The sequence below is a fragment of the Cyanistes caeruleus genome, chromosome 5, assembly GCF_971803275.1.
Source record: "Cyanistes caeruleus chromosome 5, bCyaCae1.hap1.1, whole genome shotgun sequence".
Classification (NCBI taxonomy): Eukaryota; Metazoa; Chordata; class Aves; order Passeriformes; family Paridae; genus Cyanistes; species Cyanistes caeruleus.
In genome coordinates, this window is record NC_141705.1 from 29,301,942 (window position 1) to 29,323,608 (window position 21,667).

A 21,667-nucleotide genomic window follows, 5' to 3' on the forward strand; every position below is an offset into this window, starting at 1 on the left:
CTTAAGTGGGAAATTGAACATGCAGGACCAGTGTTCCTCTTATTTCTTCAGTAAAATAATTACACATGATTAAAATACAAAAGATGACTATGACTGAAAGAAGACTGTTCATTCTTCCTCTAAGGTTTCCACAAAGTCATGTTTTCTGTTTATTCCTGTTTTGAAATGGCTACTGTAAAGATGTGATTTTTTTGAGAAGCTTGTAACAGAAATAATTGATGCACTTTTGGGAAAAACTACGTTAGACTATGTGAAGGAAGTCTGTCAACTTTCAATCCTTCCCCTATTTTTATAGCAACCACAGACACAACTATCCAGTACATAGTAAAATCTGTCAGTGACCACACAAATCCATATGGCCATTACTATGAAATTCCTACACTTCTACTAACAGAACACTGACTTTGATAGAAATGTCCTTTAAGGTATAGGCCTACCAACACCTTCACAGCCTAGAAAACAGACAACTCTTGCCCTGTCAGATCAAATAGCCGACTGAACGACAGAGCAAAGGGACCGCACACAAAGAGCTGCCTGTCAACACCTTGCCCCTTTTAAACTGAAGTGTCCGCAGATAAACTCCTCTGTCACTCATAACGGAGAAAACAGCATACACTAAGAACAATAATCATATCAGACCACTGAGACTCAGTTTGTTTTACAGAATAACAGCATGAACGGGAACAGCTTAACTGAGATTACATGACAGTCAGAGTAATATCCGCATTTTGAAAACAAACTATTTGGCCTTTCCCCCTTTACTTCAGCTTCACACTTTCTCATCCTTGCTTGTCCTGCTCTGTTTACCTCCATCCCACATTCATTTTATTTCATTACAACTCTTACTTTACACAAAAAAACCCTCTGGGCTGATGTTTCCTACCATCATACTGCTCCATTTGTTACTCTATTATTACTATTTCTACACCTGTTTAGATCTTTGTTCTGTCAGAAATTACAGGACAGTGAGAGGAAGTGGAAACAGAGTGTGTTTAGAGGTTTTGTGTTTGAAAAACACTGCTGCAATTCATACATATTGTACAGATTTACTTTTGCCTGTCTTTGGGATTGTTGAAATACTTCTTCTCCTCCGTCCATTCCCTTTTTCTCCTGTGTTTTAATCCCTCTTCATAAGTTTCTCATATACATATACACTGCTCATATATTGGAAGCACAGCTTCAAAACTGATAGCTCTCTCATTTCCCACCTGTTTTATACAAATGAATGCAACCCCCTCTGCAGCAATAGCAGTCTAAAGTGAAACAATGTATATAAAAATGTCCCCACATCAACAGGCAGAAGCCAAGAAGGTGGCTAAAACAGTTCATTACAACTTCTTCTGAATTACCTGGCAGGAATATTGTGAACACTGTAGTCACCTATTACAAAAGTCTCTGCATGTACACTTGACAAAACATGAAAAAGATAAATGGAAATTTTTGGACCAAATTTCTAAATCTCTTCAGTAAGAAGATTACCAGTAAAGAAAAGAGCTTTTAATGAGAAAGCACAACCTACTCATAGTTAAATTTCTGTAAATCTAACATAAAATCACAACCTTACCTAAAATTGTTCAGAATTTACAGAATCTGGCATAATCAGTTGCTGTGCATTTTCCTGAAATCCTTCCAACAGATTCAAACTTCGGCTTCAAATTACAAAAAGTAAACTACTGGGAAAATATATATATATATATATGAAACTGAGCAGGAATAGCACTTGCTATTTTTCTCACATCCATTAGGGTTACCACATTTGCATGTCTGATGGACATGGGGAAAGTAAAACAATGGCAAACCTGACTACATCAGTGAATGCAGTGAATGGCAAGTTCAAATGTCAGACCCTCAGCTTTGAACACTCTTAGTATTTGCAATTTAGTGTCTAATTGGCATTCACCATCCCTTTATGCCACCTTGTTCCACTACAACAGTAAGGAGGTCTGAAATAGAGCTACAGCTTAATTAGATATTTGATTTTAAAAAATTACTGACTTCTATTTAATATGAGAGTAAATAAGTAACATTTATCCTGAGCACTATTTTTAAATTATATAAGGTCGACAATTACAGAATGAAGTTGTACTGACATACTGTTAACATCCTTTGTTTCATAGATTTTACTTGAGACAGTCTGAGTTGAAAAAAGCATGAATTCATATATAAAGGGAAAAAATTAATATAATATATATGTATATAATATATAATTTGTATTTTTATTATATTAGAACTTAAAAATTTCTCATCTACACCAATGTATGACACATTGTTTCCTCTGTGTATCAGATTTCTCACAACCAAAATCTAGGATTACCACTAAACATGTACATGTTTTTAAAGGAGGCTAATCTTACTTCAGTTTGAAGTAGATAGGGTTAGACTCTAAAGTCTGCATGAATAGTCCGTTTCCTATTAGGACTCAGGCAAGCTACCTGTCCTCTGAGGCTCCGATTTTGCAGCTGTCATCTTTCCCAGCATTTGGGCAATGAAGGAATCTTTTGTTCTACTGAAAAGTGGTACATTGTTCCCTGCTCAGGTGCCCAGAATAAAGCATATAAGGCAATACAACAAGCCTCTCTCCAAACTGGCTTGAGGTTGGGGTTTTCTCTTTCCTTTGTGCAAGATTTTTTACTGAATTAAACTTCCCTTGCTCAGGTGAAGAAAAATTACAACTTCATTTTTAAGGTCTTGAAATAAACAATATGGATTTCAAAATATTTTTCAAAATGGCATTAAGTGTGTAAGCCATACCTAGTCCCTTTACAAACGTAACAGTAAATTGAATAATTTTATTTTGCTTTCTGATTTCAACAAAAATATCCAGGTAATCTGCTTTTCTTTATTCTAGTATTTAATGAGAAATCCCAACACTGCCCTTTTCCTTTGGCTTGACCCCCCTTAACTGCTGCAGGAAAGTTCTTCACAATTACTTTTGCCTATTTCATATACTCTTAGATCTTACAAGATGGGGCTGCCTCATCACCTCCAATTCATATGGGCTGTGGAAGAAATTCCCTGTCAAGCACATTCTGTTATTAATTTCTCTACAAGGCAGGCAGAACCCTCTAGAAAGAGACAAAGATTTCTCTACTCTGAAGAACAACTTTCTTCAAAGGAAAGAAAACATCAAGCCACAGGTATTAATAAATGATTAAATGAGAACTCAAGGAGATGAGAATCTGTAACTCACAGATAGCGAGTCTGCATTGGCATATCTGCACATTGGCTTTCATTATGAATGCCCTTTCATTGCAAATCTCATTTTCCTCAGTTAACTTGCGTTTATTTGCACCAGAGTTGTCTCAGGCCACATAAAATGGATCCCTTTGGGTGAACTAGGATGCGTGAACCTTGATAATGCCAACATAAACTTGAGTCAGAGTGCTCTAGCCACTAATTGGCGTAGAGACATGGGGACCAGACTAGATCTAACCTGAAATAAAACATCCAAAACATGCACAACATGTGTTGTGTGTGCTCAGAAACAATCAGTTTTCTTTCTAGAGCTGTTTCTGCTTTGCTGCCAGACATAATGTGAGAGAAGCAGGCAACAAATATGCCTTAGTAGACCGAGTGTACTTGCTGGGCAGCAAAAAGCATTGCACATCACTTGATGAAACTATAAATGTCACACAGCTGATAGAAGTGGAAACCCATTATCTGTCAAAAATACAGTTATAGGAAGAGAGTGAAGGATACCTTTATTTCTAGTCTGTCTGGGTGTCCCTTTCTACAGAAAGACCCAGTTTTTCTTGTAATTTGAATTAAAACTGGCTGTTGTGAAAAAACTTAGAGGCTTTTAAAACCAGGAACTCACTATAAAGCAAAGATCTATGCACACCCGTCTCAAAGTCCTACCTGACCACAAGACTTGTGAGACAAACACCAGTATGGGATTACTGTATCAACCTGAAATATATTTCCCAAAAGTCTACAGACACCTCCCACACTGCAGAAAGAAGTCAGAAAGAAACAAAGCATACAAATGAGTGATGCATACAGTATTAAGCTCTTTATCTAATTTGCACCCTCCTGAGCTCCACCCATGCAGGTATGTGTGCTCTGAATTGAAGGGTACAGCATGCAAAAGCACTTGTGATGTAAGTTCTGGTTAAATACAATCAATTGGGCTCCTAAATGCTAAATAGAATTAAATAAATCACATTTAATGCAATATGTTCTGAATATATTATTGAGCTCCATGTCAAGAGAATGTGATGAGGTGTTCTTAAAGGTTATTACATGCATTTCTTAGCTGCAGGCTGAACTTCAGTTCCTGCTCATCACTGCTTCACCTGTTTTGTGGCAGAGGATGGTACAATGCATGGTGTGTAATACTATCAGCTCAGAACAGCAGTGTACTCATCCTGACCTCAGTCACGTGAGAAACAAAAGGTAGATGCAGGTCATTAGGTAGTTAAGTCTAGCACTAACCGCTAGCAATATTTCATATTTGATTATGTTCATCCTGACAAGCTAGAGAGGCTATAAAATGTGGTTATCGTGAAAGCACTTTTGAAAAATGTTTTCTGAATTTATGGTAATTAGCTTTATTTACCAGAAAATAGAGAGATACAATTTATAAAATTTTCACAGTTCTGTGAAGTGATAAATGGCTTCTGCATCTGTTACATTAACTAAAATCCTTAGATAGCAGTAGTTACTCAAACTCTGCTACAGAGTCCTCTGTGGTACATTTCAATAACAGTCCCAGTGAAAAACCTTCCTGTGTTACCTTACAGTGATCATGTAGTTAGAGATACATTGGTTTTGCTTGCAGGGTATTTATTTCCCATCCTCTTCCTGTTGTTTTCCAAAACACTGATTACCCATGCAAACTGTAACATATTTTTCCTCCTTGGCTGCTGTTGTTTTGTCCCAGCTTGGAAACTGCTTATTGCTGGATTTGCATATTTTTGATGTCTGGCCTACAGGTGCTCAGAAGGTTTTCTATAGCAATTACTGGATTTATCTTTTAACTCACTTAATGCTAACACTTACTAACCCTTCTTATTAATTGCCACATTACAGATTTCAGACCATGAATTTTGTTAAATTCATTAAAATATTGGAAACACAAAGCTGGCAAGATCAGCTACAACCATAATGGGAATGGTAGGGGGAAGAAAAATTCTCCTTCAGCTGTACAAAAAGATAATCTAATCTGCTAACAGAATTTAGGAGAAAACTTCCAGTATACACAGGCTGTTAGTAATCCTGCCTGAGAGTGTCTCTTTTGTAATCCACCATCTGAATGGATGAAACAGCTCCAAATGGAGCCTTTCCTCTTGGCATTTGATTGTTACATATCTACAGGGCAAAAAACAGACTAGTTAGACTGTCACCTCTGGCACACACTATTTTCATTCCAGATCTAGTGAATGAAATGTAGAGAAATGAATTTGTCTTCTGCTGATTAGGAGCAGTAGGTTTGTGATGTGAGGTATGAGAGAAGCAATCTTCTTGCCGTTTTGGCTGTCGAAGAGGGCGTATTCAGACAAGGTGAAATCCAATCTCATGGCCACCAAAAGGGGCACTGCTGCTCCTCATTTCTGTCTCCACCTGTGCACTCCAGCCCACTCCTTTGCATTAGTGACTGTGTGGCCCCAGGATGTCTCAGCTCAACTGACTGACTTGATAGAAAACAACTGATAAATTTCATAAACTGACAAATCAACAACTGGAACAAACAACTGAAAAAACTGGCTGTCAGCAAGTTAACTAAATCATCCTATGAACATGACTCCAATAAATTTATTCATATTGACAGCAAACATCAAAGATGTGCCCTTTTGAATCTGCTGTAGAGAGTGAGGTGTGAACATGTAGCCAGCAATAAGAAAAAAACACCCAATTGAAAGAATAACAAATAAGTAATTGACATTTGAACACACTTCAGGGTAATTTTAGTGAAAAATTACCAGTACAAAGAACATACATTCTCAGTTTGAAAGGAAATGCAAATAAAACATATATTATCTATTTGTGCTTAGATAATGAATTTCAGGAAAAATTGCAAGGTCAATATGAAAAAATGTTTTATAAATTGTTTGTACTCAAACTGGTAATGGCTACAAGTATTACTCTTGTAATTTCCTAGGATGCTTGTAGCATCTTTGAATAAGTATGGCACTGTTGATATTTGAAAGAAACTCTGTCCATCTAACCATTAATTATTCCAGTAAATTTAATAAATGCTAAATATACACAGAAAAGTAACTGCTATAAAGTTCAGGAAATTATCACAGTTTATTATTACAGAGACTGATGATGGGTATCTATTTTTCATTAATATTTTTCATCTCATCTTTCAACAGCTGAATTTTCCAAAAGATATACAACACCTTGTAATAGTAAAACATATTTCCAAACAAATTATCAGCTTACTTTTTATTTCTTGATGTGTTGAAGTTACTTTTCTGCTCTGTATATTACTTATGAGAATTATTTCTTTAATATTTTGGAGGGAGGATTGGGACATTGCTTTAAATTTAGTTTGCAATCAGAGAAAATATTGTTTGCATCAACAGCACCAAAATAGTTTGGCACTAATTCTGCAAAGGCTTGAATTATCAAGAAGTGACACACTTTCCGAAGTTGGTTTCTTCAAATAGACACAAGTATCAGCTTTCAATATAAAATCAATACAACATGAATGAGATGAGAAATACATAACTTAGACCAAATATTCAAAGAGTTGAATTAGCTCTTTTGCAAGCATCTGCCCCAATTTGCCACTAAAATATTTATGAAGCACAGTCTTCCAAGAACAGTTAGCATTTTTCAAGAGCACTCTTTGGCAAAAGGACTAGAACTGAGTTATGTACTACACTAATTTTCTCATTTTAGCAACAGATTTTTTTAAGCTTATTTATTTTCCACAGAAATTTATTTTTTTCCACTAGCTGCTGCAAGTCATCCCAATTCTGCCATTTATTAAATGCAATTAAAGGACAGTGATGTCTCTGCAAACATTCAGCTTTTTAGCTTTTTCTCTGCACTAGTCAAATACACTAAAAAAGTTACTTCTGTGATAATTTATGCATCTGCATGACACATTCAAGAAATGCAAACAGATTAAATGGATTCTCTTTACAACAGACAACATGCCATGAATCAGGAAACAAGTCAGCCATAAAATTTGGTCCATTACACATATCACCTAAACATATTTCTGTTACAGCCTGGATTATTGTTTCACCCTTCACACTGAAACTCAGTTTGATGTGATGGAGATTTTAAATATTCTGAAAGTATGCTTATATTATCAGCCATTTCAACATAGAATTTAGACAGACAAAATTTGAATAACATTACTGTTACTTCTATTCACCATAATTTTTAACTCACAACTGTTCTCTACAAGCACATCTCCAAGTAATGGTCTGTCATGATTCATCCTTATAGCCTAACATGGCATTAAACAACATTTGACATGATAGAAATTGAATATTTAAAGGTCAAGACTAAATACTTCAGAATATTAATTTGCACTAGAAAGTATGCATATTTTTTAATCAAAGCATAGCTTTTTTTCAGCTATTGCTTCTTCCTACTGAGAAAAATGTTTTTACATACCTATTTTTATCTATCAAAAACCATAAACCCTAATTTCTAGAATGTCTGCCCTCATAGAAATATAATCCTATGAATAACATCCCTGGAAAGACAGTGACAATTTTAGACTGCAATATTTGTGATTTTGTCTGCAAAACTAAAGCCAGGAAAAACAGGGTTATTGGAATGCAGAAATGCCTCTTCAGTTAGACTATTCTTACATCATGAGAAGATTTCAGTTAAAATAAGAAAATAGTATTACTTCATATTACAGAAAAATGTCACATTTCAGCCCAAGGAAGAAATAAAAAGGAGAGAAATGTTGACTTCTGGCTAATTATATCCTGGCCACATTTTCTAACTTTATCTCTAAATACGTAATTTGAAAATATTTCTGATTAGACCCATGGGCAAAAGCATATTTCTTCATCACTTGCACAGCCATATGAACATCATTCTGCATTTTGCAATCTTCAGGTGACACACTTTGTTCTTCCAGGCTAAAACACTGAAAAATATCCAGAAGTGTGTGCATCGATCTCTTTCCCTTGACCTGCAGGAGAAAGTCTTTGTAAGAAAAACTACATTCACATACTCAATACAGAGAAAAAACAATGTATGCTGACCACTTTGTTTCCTTCATTCATTTTACTATCAAACTGGGCTTTTAATTCACTTACAATCTTCTGGACTAACAATTCACCCTATTTGCTTCTTCAGCTTTTATGACCAATTACTTTTCTCTGAGAAGTGGCTTACAAGAAAGGAAATACAACTGAAATGCTAATTGTTTGGCTAAGATCTAATGTTTTATATCCCCTTCCTTTGAAGAGAAATACATGTAAATCTACTGAAGACTTACAGTTGTCAGTGAAAGAGTTTTGAGGTTGGTAAGGTTTTTTTTTTGTAACCCTATCAACTTGCAATTCACCTCTGTTTCAAATGTTGGCAGGTAAATTTTGTGCATCTAAACAGTTTTGCACTGCCAGGGCTTTAGCTTAAGCTCCTGTACTTTCTAAGTGGTTAACCATCCTTCTTTGATCTCTGTGAGGCCCTGTCAGGTAGAACTTTTCTTAAATCCTCGAGCATATTTGGGCTCTGTTTGGCTTCACAGCAACTTCACCATTAAGTGTACACATGCATCCTCTTTTCTCACAGAAATACTTGCAGAGGTAAAGGTAAATGTAGAAAAACCTATAGCTTGCCTCTCCTATGTAATGTAACACTTGCCATAAAGAAAATCCTTCTTGGAGAAATAAAAAAACCTGCCTTTACTCACAAACACTCAAGAAAATAGCATCACTTTTGTTATTGTATAATAATACAAAGAAAGAAGTCTGGCTTTATTTATTTTTCTAAGCTCCAGTAAGCCTACCAGAGAAAGCAACTATGCTGATTTGAAGACTTTTCAGTTTGGGATCTCTTATTCTTTTTTTATGCAATAATTTTGGAAATCCAAGACAGCATAAAGAGTTTATGTATTAATTCTAGGATTAGAGTATACAGTCCACTGTATTTCTACTGTATTATTGCCATTGAAAACTAATTTTTCCCTCAAGCTGTAGGACAATTTATCATTCTCTCTGTTTTCTGGAGGTACTTCTTACATACACTACTATCACATGGATAAATACTTTTAGCCAGTTTCAGCAGTATATTTCTGCTGATCAGAATTCATTCAGTAGTGTCAGTGTGCTCTTGTGTTTCCTCACTTTTCCATTATCCTTCTCCAAGTTTCCACAATTCATTGAACAACAATAAAGAGTAACAGATTCACACAGGACAGAAAGGAGATAGCAGTGTAATCTCCAATTCATGTTATGATGCTTCTCCACATTTCTGCCTTTAAAAGATAAGGCCACAGTAATCAAACCAGAGGAACTATCTAATCTGCTTTCCTCTCTAAAACTGACCACTAACAGCTGCTTAATAAGAATACAAAGGTGTGGATACCTCTAGAATAACTTGTGCAGAGAAAATCTCCACACTGTGTTAATGAATATGTATTAAAATCCACCTGGAGAAGTTTCTGGATAAAAAGTAACTGAATACTTCGGATTTACAGTAACAAACAAACCTTTTTCCAGCACCTCAGAGATTTTTCTTCATTTGAAACAATGGTTCTCTTGCTAAATTCAAATATAAAATAAAATTACTGTCTGACACATAATTTATGATCTGTCAAGATACAAGATTATATAATTAAGCCAAAACCAACTGTTACTTCAAATTCTACCTTTCATTCTCAATTTCCACTTCCCAAATACAAAAGCAGCCATGGATTTCAAATCATTCTCCAGAGAAAAACGAACAGTCAAAGCTTTTTTCCTCTCCATCAGAAGAACATGCCTATGAAAAATATTTAGTGTTTCTTTAGCAGTTCTTTAGTTATACAAGATAATATTTATGTAGAAAACTGAGCCCTTCTATGGTGGAATATTTCCATGAGACTTGGCTGAGGAGTGTACTGGTTCTGGATAGGATGAAGTTAATTTTCTTCATAGTAGTCCATATGGTGCTGTGTTTGTACTGAGTATTGCCTACTGCACAGGATATGCTCCAATCATTCTGATCTCTATCAGTTATACTTTGCAGGCTGAGGTTCATAAAACACAATTTACAATGAAGACATCACCATGGGGGTAGTTACAAATGTACTTCTACACAAGCAGTGTTCATCACTGAGCAGAGTCCAAATAATTTATTCTGACTTCTGATTTAGATGCCACATAAAAAGCTGTGGAAGGTAATGCTGCTGACCTTGAGAGCCTGAGCTTTAATGTATTGGCAAAGAATATTGGTATATGGTCAAAAGTTGTAAAAATTGCAACATTTATGCTGCAATAAAAAGAAAAGCTGCCTTTTCTTTTAGCACCTAATGGTATTTCTATGGATTTTACACTACAACTTTGTTTTCCTATCCCAGAGAAACATTCGTGAACATAAACATACCAGAAGCTCCAAAGTTAATTGTCTGTGATCATAATGAAATTTAAATCTCTTTCAAACAAATTTATTCTGCATTTTCGCTGTTCCTAAACATTATGGCCATTTTACTAATGTTCTCTGCCTAATACTGTTCAAAACACTGCTTTTTATGTGTACTATTTAACTTCCATTTCATTTCCTTTGGCTTGCTAATTTGTACATATAATTTTTTAAAACTGTGCCTCTCTATTTCTCTTTGTAAAATCCATGGAGCTTTTGCAGAAAAAGAAAGTGAAGGTTAATTGGTGATTCCATTTCCTGGGCAGCTCTTTCATTTCACCAGGAAATGACCAGGGCTTATACAACAAAAGCCAGGTAAGAACTGTTATTCAGTTTCAGAAGGAATGTCATTTGTACACCATGAACCAAGTCAAAAGGTTTACATTCGTTTTCTTTGTTAATAAAATGATTCATACTACTCTATTATTCTACTGGTATTCACATGCCATTTTCACACCCTTAAATGACCATCATCTCTCTAATCACTGCTGATCAGAAACTGTTCTGCAAACTAAGAAAAAGAGCTCCCTGCACTAGCCCAGCTGCAGAGGCCACTCAGGAAGCTATGATGAGCTTAAGTTTTAGCTTCCATATTTTTCAGATTCTGTGGTGCCTAGGTGTGTAGTTTTGAGCTTCATATTGACTGTTGGTGAGCTCCCTTCACAGAGTATGTAGACAAAACATTCCTTTTCCATCTTGAGACAGGGTGTTTCAAGCCTGTTTCAGGCCCAAAAGCATAAACAGTGCACTGAAGAGAGAAAACAAGGATGGGACTTCATAACCTGAAGCTGTAATTGGATAATTAACTCTGACATGCAAATGGTCCAAAACTTATAAAAGTGTGAGACCTCATGACCAATCGTCCTTTTTGTGACTACTTTGGGTCCACCTTGGTTGTAGCCCTGGCCAGGCTCTTGTACTGACCAAGGTGTATCCTTTAAGGCCTTTCAATAAATACCTACTTTATTCTTTAATTCTGTCTAGCCTCTGTTCTAGGTCAGCCATCTCAAGGCATCAGCTGGAGGCCAACACCAGTGACAGTAACCCAAAATGAAGGTGAGCAAGCTTCATCCCTACCCCCCAGCTCCCCACCAGTAAATATGGTGTTTAACAGAACAATAAAACAGACCTTTAAATTTTTTCTCTTCAATCAACCATCTCTGGTATTGTGTCTATCTCATAACGTAAGTTTGACCCAGTTTCCTTCCACCAGAGGCTGAAATTCTCAAAAGTTCTTTTTCCTTTAGAGAAGAGTTTTGTGGCTGCAGTTAGTATTTTCTATTAAATAAATAGGTAAAAAAAATATGTCTAAATAGTTTAATCAATACAAACATACCATTATTCAAGAGAAGTTCTAGAATTTACTGTGATGTTTTCCACAAGGTGTCTGTCACTTCATTAAAAAGTATTGCAATTTTCTGTATGTCATCCAGGTATTGCATTTCTACAGTTCATGAGCAGTATCTAGCTCTTACCACTGATACCTCTATGCAAAAATCAACATATAGTTTTAATTTGCATCCAGTCTCAATGACTTCAAAATATTTATATAGGGTTTGTATCGAGATGGAATCTGGCCTTATATATACTAAAAACTACTAATTGCAGTGCATTTTACTAGAGACAAGTTTAAAAAAATTCATCTCTCGTAAACTCAAAAAATCTGGGGTCTTTTTATAACTTAAGAAAAATGGTCTATCAAAGCAACACCATCAAAGTACATTCATGGAATTTATACTTCTCTTGTGAATATATTGTGAATATATTGTTCTTAATTTTTGAAAGTAATACTACAATGCCTTTATTAATCATTTATTTAATGCCAGTTTGCAAAGGTGTAGCGTACCTTATATGAGATCCTTAAAATCTTTTGTGTTTTCAGTTTTCATCATACAATACAAAGTGAGAGATGTAAGCTTATTTTTCCTAATTATTTTCATGAATACTTATGGTGCAGATACAACAGTTTAAAGACAAGCAGCATGTGTAACTTTCTGATGTCTAATGACATCTTTAAGGGGTTTTTTTCAGTTATTAGTAATGGCAACATTAAGAACAAGGAGGTTGTTATTTGACTTGTTTGATTTTTGATCAGAGAAATAAATAAGATGTTTTAAAATTCCCTAATATGCTGGGTGTTCATTGAAAAACACTTCAGAATACATTAGTCTTAGGCCATGCACACGACGATCCATATCTCAAGGGAGAATATATTTCTGTGATGTTTCATGCTAAAGGTGAGGTGACTTCTTGCCCACATACTAGCATTCAGAGTTCTCAGTCTCCCTTTTGAGACCACCCAATCAAAATTCATTGTTTGTAGAGTAAAATGAGTCTTTAATCCCATGAAAATTCATGTCTAATTTTCCATTTGTTCATTTATACAACAAGGTACTTCTCATCCCAATAAGATCATGATACAGATGGAAAAAAGCTGAATCATAGCTGAACAGATGAAATATCCTTGGTGAAATTCTTTTTAAATGACATTCAGATACATATAACAGAGACAAAACAGAGACTGCCTATGAATTTCCCCATGTGGTTCTAGAGAACAGTGTGTGGGCATAGTTACTCACCTTTTACACATCTTTGACAGATCACACCAAAGAAAATAATAACCTAATCCACAAGATAGACAGGCTTGAAAATTATAATTAGCAATTTTACTATTTATCCACTGTAATACTGTAATTGTGTTACACTTGTAACAGTGTAGCACAAACCCAGACACTGTTCTGGAGGAGTCCAGTCAGAACATGTGAATTCCTCTGGATAAACATAATATACAGAATGTTTCATACTTTGGATGTCTGGTTTGGTTCTTTCCCTTTTTTTTTTCAATTGGGGTGCAATCAAAGAAGCTTGATAAAGTCTCTTTGTCATAGATTTTATTACAACTTTTGAGACGTACTACTAGTACAACTAGTATATGTATATACTACATATACTACATATACTACTAGTATATGAACTCTTCATTATGTGTCATTTGCAGTCTTTCTATCTACATACAGAAAATACTGATTTGACTACAAGAGGCAGTATCCAGAAAAATGACCTCATGAAATAGAAATGGCATGTTATGTGTGTATCAGTGAAGTCATGATGTTAATTAATGAGGGAGAATTGCAAGCATAATTTCAACTCACACAGCTAGAAGTGAGGATTTCTCTAGAACAGAATTTATATCATATTTGGATTTGTGATAGTTGCATTGCTGAGAGTAATGTCAATACTCAAGAGATCATCCCAGTAGTTTCCTGAGAATTCACATTTTTATTGAATTTGTGATTAAGAGCTTTGTTTTCATGTACTTCAGCAGAAATGGTAGTTATTCTGAGTGAGGAAAGTTTTCTTCAATATCAAGGATGTAATTGACAAGAATGGGAAGAGAAGAGGAAAGAGACACAACTTTTAATGAGCAAGTGACTGTAGCTTTCCCTAAACATAAAACTGTCTTCCCTGAATCATTTCCTTTGACTTCTGAGATAAAAGTGGAAATAATGGAAATTAACTAAGAGACCTTTCATCTTTTTATTCACGCAGTCTCAAACTAGGACTTTTTGCTGTTATTTTTACATCAACTTTGTAGACATTTTATCACCTTTCTCTCTGGGTTCTGTGAATGGTTGACGGAAGGAAAAAAAAAAAGGCAGCCACAGTTTCTTTAACTTGAAAAATGGCCCTGTGCTGTGCAGAACCCTTGAGAGCAGGAAGTAGAGATATTTGTGAAAATGGGTGGATTTTAGACAAGTTTATCTGATTAAGAAAAGAGGGAGCAAGTTAAGAGTTAGAAGGACATTCCCCATCAAAGAACATCAAGTTCTCTAACAAGATGTAAGCAGTTCTGCACTTAACTATAAATACCAGGGAACCAAAGGGATGTTTCCAGGGTCCTGATAGTACTGTCAATTCTTTATGGTTGTTATTTTGCATTTTCTTGGAAGCAGTTTCTGTGATATATAATAAGCAATTAGCTCAAGAGAACTAAAGCTGAGAGTTGCCATATAAAATAGAGTACTCACCAAAATAAAAAAGCCAAAACACATTACTGGAGCATAGACCTATTTGGGTTGGGAATGTATTGAGCACTGAGGTAAGCTAAACCTCAAAACAAGCACACAGATCCACATTCCTCTTCCAGGCTGAATATTTACTTACATGCTGGGGCATGCTTTCATTTATCCTGAAGCGATGTTTCTCCAAATGTCCAGGTCAGACACAGCTGAGAGGATTCTGCAGCTCCTGTCTAGGAGCATAACTGTGGTTTCATTCATGAAATTCAGAAGGCAGTGTGGTATATCCATCTCATCTGAAGTTAAGGGGCAAATACCTTTCACATAAAAAATAGTGCATTGAGTTCTCAAAATGTGAAACAGATTTTTTCTAGAAAACACTTCACCACTATAGCTGTTACATATAATAAATCCCTTCATTGCCTGTTTCACAGAATTGAGCCTGAAAACAAAATGAAATTTTCCACAATTTTCTCCAATTTTCAATTCCCTTTATAGCACAGTATGCAAATAGTTTTAGTGAAGGAGGGTGAATTGAATTAATATGTTTTAATTTTTTAATATAAAAAGAGTAAAGTGTTGTGTTTGGATTTTAGGAGCATTCACACCAGATTGTACAACATATATAGAAGTTCTAGTCAACTAATATTAGTTTGATTTTAGTGACCATTTATTTTCTTAACACAAATATTAGTGCTTTCAATGAATTAATTTAATACCTGAAAAGCAGCACTGGCTTAGATATACTATGATAATGAAAATATCAAGAGGAATATGATAGAAATAAAAAAAAACAAACAAAAAAAAAAAAAAACAGTGACTGGGTCAAGAAAGTAGTTAAATGGTGGCTCTGAATGGTAATAGTGTCTGAACAGATCTGTCATACTCTAGAATAGCAAAACCAGTTTTACTTAACCTGATATGACTTCTGTTTAGAGACAGGGTTTAATGTTCTTCCTTAATGGTTTCAAGCTTTATAAGCCATCTTTTTCTTAATGACCTTAGGAAAGCCAACCAAGAACCAGCAGTTCCACATTATAACATCTCTGGTTTACTTAAAGCCTAAACACTGTGCAGATAGCTGCAGTAATGGCTATCTCAGCTGACCTACCAGTAACCCCTGTTTTGACCTGTAGGAATCACCCTCTCTCTAGAGGGCAAGAAGTTATTTCAATTATGAGGCTTACTGATTCTTCTGTTTCAGTGGAAAAGTTTCAGGTAGGAAACATTTCTGAGGCTTTCCTGGCTTTTTACATGATTAGTTTCTCTGAATTTTTCGTTGTGACACTACAAGAACCTTGATTATCCTTCCCTCAAAAAAAAAACCTTGCAAAAATAATGTAACAATTAAAGACCTCAAACTTGAAAATTGATTTTTTCAATTGCCAGAAGTAAAAGGGAATACAACTGCAATGTTTGCCATACTTGCCCAGAGATCCCTGCTAGTGGACTAGATCAGGAAATCCTGTATCCTGCCATCTGCACTGCTGTTTGCTGTATTGATTGTCTCTGTATATTAAAGACCATGTAAACGTCTTACAAAAGGCAGAAGATTCCTTACTATGTAAAGAACATTCCCATTTGCTGCAGTGTCTTTTTAATAAAAATAAACTGACAGTCAACCAAGATCAACAACATAAATACAACATATAAACACACCCTTGCAGGTAATTGTACCAAAGTACCAAAAAGTTATTACATTATTTACTCCTACTGTTTCCAAAGGCAGTTATATACCTAAGTACTTTTATGTATCTGACACAATTCCTCTTCCAGAATGGTGACAGAGTTTTCCCTAAAAGTGATACATTTGCACAATTCCTGATTAATACTCCACAGATCTTTATGGGGCAAGAATGGACAGAGAGTTTTTTCAAAGACAAATTTGGAGCACAGTGCATCTGATACCTAAAAATTTGAGTTGTGTGGCTCAAAGGGACAATATATTTATTAAACATGTGGTTTATAGACAGTAGTACTTTCTCAGAGCATATAGTGGAACATGTTACAATAAAATCTTTTTTGGAAAATGTGTTTAACAAGGAAGAAATCATATTCACATACATATATACTAATATACTATTCTCTGTTCTGGGGTATATATGCCTGCTCTTGAAATTATTAAACAAGAAGTAGGTGTCCTTTAAAAAGATACATTTTTAAGAAACAAATTAAAGCTCATCTTTAGTTACTAGTGTTATTAATTTACCTTGGCAAAATATTATTCTTATTTAATTTTCCTTTCATGGCATTATACTCTGATCAACAGGAAAGAAGAAGCAGTTGAACGTGAGGTATGTCAGCACTTAGTGCAAAAGCTTTAACTGATAGTTTCTACTTCTCAGTTCTTTAAGCTACAACTTCACTAAAAAATTTACTTCATTTTTCTGACATCAGGACCTAGTCCTATTAGCAGCTCTGAAATAAGTCTGCCACTATGGAACGAGTTTCTAAACAATTTCAATTTTTTTTATGATTGAAGGTGTTTAAAGAATGAGACATTAAACAGGATACATAGAGAACCAAACAAAAATTATTCATTTCAGATTACAATTTATTTCTTCTGGATAAACTCAGTAAATAAGGTTGCTGTGTGGAGGGATGGGAAGAATGTGCCAAATATAAATTGGAATTTATTGCACAAGTACAAGAAAAAACATCAGGAAAACTATTAGTGCTTATCTAGCTCAGAGTAAAGTGAAATTTTTCCTGTTGTTTTCTTTTTTTTCCCTAAACATTAAATAACTACATACAATACTGTGTTTATAGTCTTTTATGAAATTTCTTTTATGCTGTGAGGCCTATTCTGTATATCAAGGCTAAGGCATTTTTACTTTTAATCATCAGCATATAATGCTTATACACCCTATTATTTAGCAGCTCTGAGTTTCTACCTACTTGCAGTGAAGTAATACCAGAGATTATCCTTGGAATTATTCTGGGATTATAACTGATAAAACCAAAACCTCAAGCACTTGGCTGTGTGTGCTGCCTGTTGCCTGCTGTCTTTAGTACAGGTAGAGGGGGTTTCAAGAGGCAGAAATAAAGGTGCTCTACTGGAGGGAAGGTGAGGCAGAGGCTCTAAATCTTTCTTGTTTCTTGTCCAGTTTCTTGCACCAGTTCTGTGCCTGTGCCACAACAGCTGCATTTTAGAGCACCCTTGGACCCTGATGACTTTCAGTAGCAAGCCCAAGCTGTTATGCTTCTCTTCAAGGTCCTGCATACTCATCCTTCAAAATACTACTTCGTTTACTCTTAAGCACAGTGACAATTCCTACTAGTGTAGCAAACACTTTTAAAATCTGACCAAGATTGACAAATTCCATTAAACTCCAGCTTCTACTAGGGATTCCTGTGAGCCAGACTGTTACCTAACATGTACTTTTGACAATAATTATTTAATTTTGAAGATAATGCCTTTCGCCCCAAAAACATGCTGAGTGACAAAAGGAAGGACAATTAGTTGGTCTCTTCCTTATCACAGAAATAAAAAACTAGTGCAATGCCAGATGAATGACTTGTTTTTCTGTAGCACACTGAGCACATAGTCTTGCTTTTATTACTAGAACCTGACATGGTAACACTTTTTTCTCTTGATTTCTCCACAATAATTAATTATTATGGGAGGCATTTTATACATGAATACAGCAGGTATAACTTCTAGTTATAATCAAGTCTGAGGTTCACGTTTGCTCATTTTCTAGTATCAATGGTATTTGGGGTGCTTTTTTTATTGCTTCAAATGGAATACACCATCACTAAAGTGACCATGACTCATGTCTTTCTTGCCCTTACCTTGACTCATTATTTATGTGATTAAATTCCCCATATTTCCCACCATGTGGCATCAATGTTTTTAGGGCCCAAAATTATGTGTAAAAAAACATTTTGGAAAGTATTTAATAGAAAATACATTTTAGGACAATCAAATCTTTAAAGCTGTCTTTTCTTCTTCAAATTTCCGCAGAACCTAGGAAATGGGAGACCACAGGAAATTTCCAATCGTCTTTAGGGAGTATCATTTTATGTTCATTTGTTCTCAGTTCAGCCATGACAGAATGGTTTCCTTCTGCCTCCAGGGAGTTTTCTAGGAAATTTTGTTCCTTTAGTATCTGTGCTTCAGGTCCTGTTTTCAGCTGGGACATGAGTGTAGACCTAAGCTTAGGTTCTGTTTTGTTGTAGGTGGCTGTCTACCACTGCCACATTGCTCTATCAAGCCCAAAAGAAATTGGTCCCAGGTTATTAAGGCACTAGAGAGCCTCTACCCACTGCAAATCACATCAATATTCACAAAATTTATAGGTAGCATTTAATTATTTAACTAAAGAAGAGGACTTTCACCATGCCAACCTGATATATCACAAAACTTGAAATTCTTCAGGTGTCTTCTTACCTATTCAGTCTACAGAAAAAAAAATTAGAAAGTAGGTTGCCTAGTAAAACAAATTACTGCTTTGATTAATAAAATACCAGAGTTTATCTGGCTTAATATTTTCTATTATAAAAATTTTGTGTTTAATCTCTCTTCTAACAATTCAACAGCCATAGCAGATTAATTTGCCTTACTTGGATAACAATTCTTTTGCTAACAGAACATGTCCTACCATTTGTGATTTGAATAGAAAATCAAAGCCAATACACATGGTATTTCATCCAGTAAACATGACATTCCAGAATGTGAATGGGAACAATATGGGCAAATTCCTGCTTTGAAGTCAGCAGTAATCTCCAATAGACCTAAGCAGGCCACATTTCACTTGATGAGTTCTACAATCTGTCTCTAAATATGGCTGTAAAATCTGAAAGCAAATAATTGACAAGCCAGGTTAAGATGGAATGACATGACAAGTGTGAAAAGCATTAGAAATTCATATATCTGTCTCAATGTTTCCAGTGAACTTGTGTTTCATGATTGATAGACATTTAAAATGCATTAAAATAAATGTGAGCTCAACAGCTATGAGAAAGCAGAGAAGCCACAAGGAGAGAGCATGTCCCACTTCCTGGTCTAAAAAAAGCATATTTATGCCTTTTTAAACAGTAGAGAATCCAGTCCTCAGTCAAAATTACTGGATTTTTTTTCATGTCTAATAAGTTAATTCTCAAGAAAATAAGATGTTCAGAGCCTCTTTTATTTTTCATTCTCTTCCTAATCTTCTCCCTCCCACCTCAACTCTGTCCCTCATTTCTCCTTCCAATGTGACTTTTTTAATGATTAGGAACATTATAGATTACATTTTCTTTTTCTGTAGGAGGTAAATTATTATAGCCCCTCCATCTTCTGCCTGGTAACCCACTTTCATGAAAACTCATAGATCTTTTACACCTCTAACCCAGATTCAAAATTGTTTGAAATATATTAGGATCTTACAGTACACTCAATGGTATTTATCCACAAATGCATACCTATATTAAGCCTGTAATCATTATGTAGTGATGCAGGCTATCAAACATATTGGAAGATTTATTTTTTTTATGTTATCATTTTCCGTGGGTAAATAAATCTCCTTGAAGTGCCACAAAGAAATAGCAAGGGTTTTCAGCATATGTTACAAAATGACTGCCAAGAATAATTTGAAGTGATCAACCACAAAAACCACTAATTAGAAACAACATAATGTTAAATACATTAGACCTCTACTTTCAGAATTTACATTACAAAAATCTGGATGCTTACTCTGTGTGGGCTAAAAAACCTACAATGAAAACTTACTGTATTGGGTCCTATGTATCTCACTGATTCGGAAGAAATGGAAATTACTGTCTGTTTCCCACTTCTCAGAGATTTTTCCTCTGTACTTTCCTTCAGATATTTGAGTGCTTATAATCTACCAGCAGAGATTCTTCAGAAAATTAAAAGCTTTGAAGTTTACTACTAAAACTTAAAACTGGAGGCAGAGACCTGTAACACAAAAATAAACAGAAAAATATTGATTTCATGTGGGTCAAAACTTTACCTACTTTAGAAGAATTTCCATATTTAAGGATATAAAGAGTGTCTATTGGACTGAAATATATCAAAAAGCATAAAAAGTGTAAGAACCACAAACTTTTATTATTTTGATAAGCACAAATAAAAAAAATACTTCAAAGTTCTCTGAATTCTGTCATCTTGGCTGTTTTGGAAGCGTATTTAAAAGTTTAGGACAAAGTGAAATACAAATTCTATATATCTGTTGTCTATTTAGCTGCTTGCTGGAGTCTTATTTTAGGGCAAATACGCTCCAGGTGCTTCTGTTCTGCTCTCTGTCAACTCTCTGTTCCCAGAATGTGACTGAAGTGAATAGCAGCATTTAAAGTCTTTAACCTTTAGACAGTCCTAAAAGCATTCCACATCCTCCTGAACATCACATAAGCCAATGTGGTGTTACATGCACTGGACCTATAGCCAGATCTGACTCCCAACCAGCAAACCCTTACTTGGAGGCTTGATAGACTGCTAGAAATTACAAGGAAAACAATATAAATGCTGCACATAGATTAACAGATCATTATTAGCCCTTTCCACACTAAAAGCTGAAACCTCCTTGATCCTAGACTATAAAAGCCTTCTGAAGCATTTTGAGTTTCTCTTTGATTCTTGGCCCAAGCTTTAATTTTCTCACAGTGCTGCAGCTCTGGATTTCATTAGGGATATAATCTCAAATTCCTTTGTGCCTCTACTTGTTTGGAAGTGTTACTTGCACCCTCATCTTGGCATGCTTCCCTACCTATATAAAAAGTTAATTGATGATATCAAAATGGTGTAAACCATGCCTGCTAATGAGCATTGTTTATTTTTTGCATCCATTTTGGTCTTATCATTAACCTGTAATGTATAAAAAAAAGTTTATCAGCTATCTCAAAACAATGGATTTCTTATCATGATCTTCTCAAATGCTTTATAAATATTTATAATTTTGTTGCATTTTCAGATATTTTATTTCTTTATCAAAGTTTATTTTCAACTTTTCAACATTTTCAACAAAAATTTTATTTTTTATGTTGAATGTGAACTCCTCCCCATTTAAACCAGGAAGACTTATGCCTTGCAAATGTCACCAATCACTGCCAAATACAATGCAATAGCACCCATAAATCAATGTGAATAAATACATGAACAG

The 21,667-nt window shown here is 35.0% G+C and overlaps 1 long non-coding RNA gene across 1 annotated transcript; it reads right to left on the reverse strand.

The window, feature by feature from the left end:
- Positions 1 to 6,248: 6,248 nt before the first annotated feature.
- LOC147653012 (uncharacterized) lies at positions 6,249 to 20,466 on the reverse strand. Its single transcript, XR_015287441.1, has 3 exons — positions 20,278 to 20,466; positions 14,710 to 14,881; positions 6,249 to 8,110 (listed from the first exon to the last, which is right to left on the reverse strand). It is a non-coding gene; the product is annotated as an uncharacterized LOC147653012 (long non-coding RNA).
- Positions 20,467 to 21,667: the final 1,201 nt, after the last annotated feature.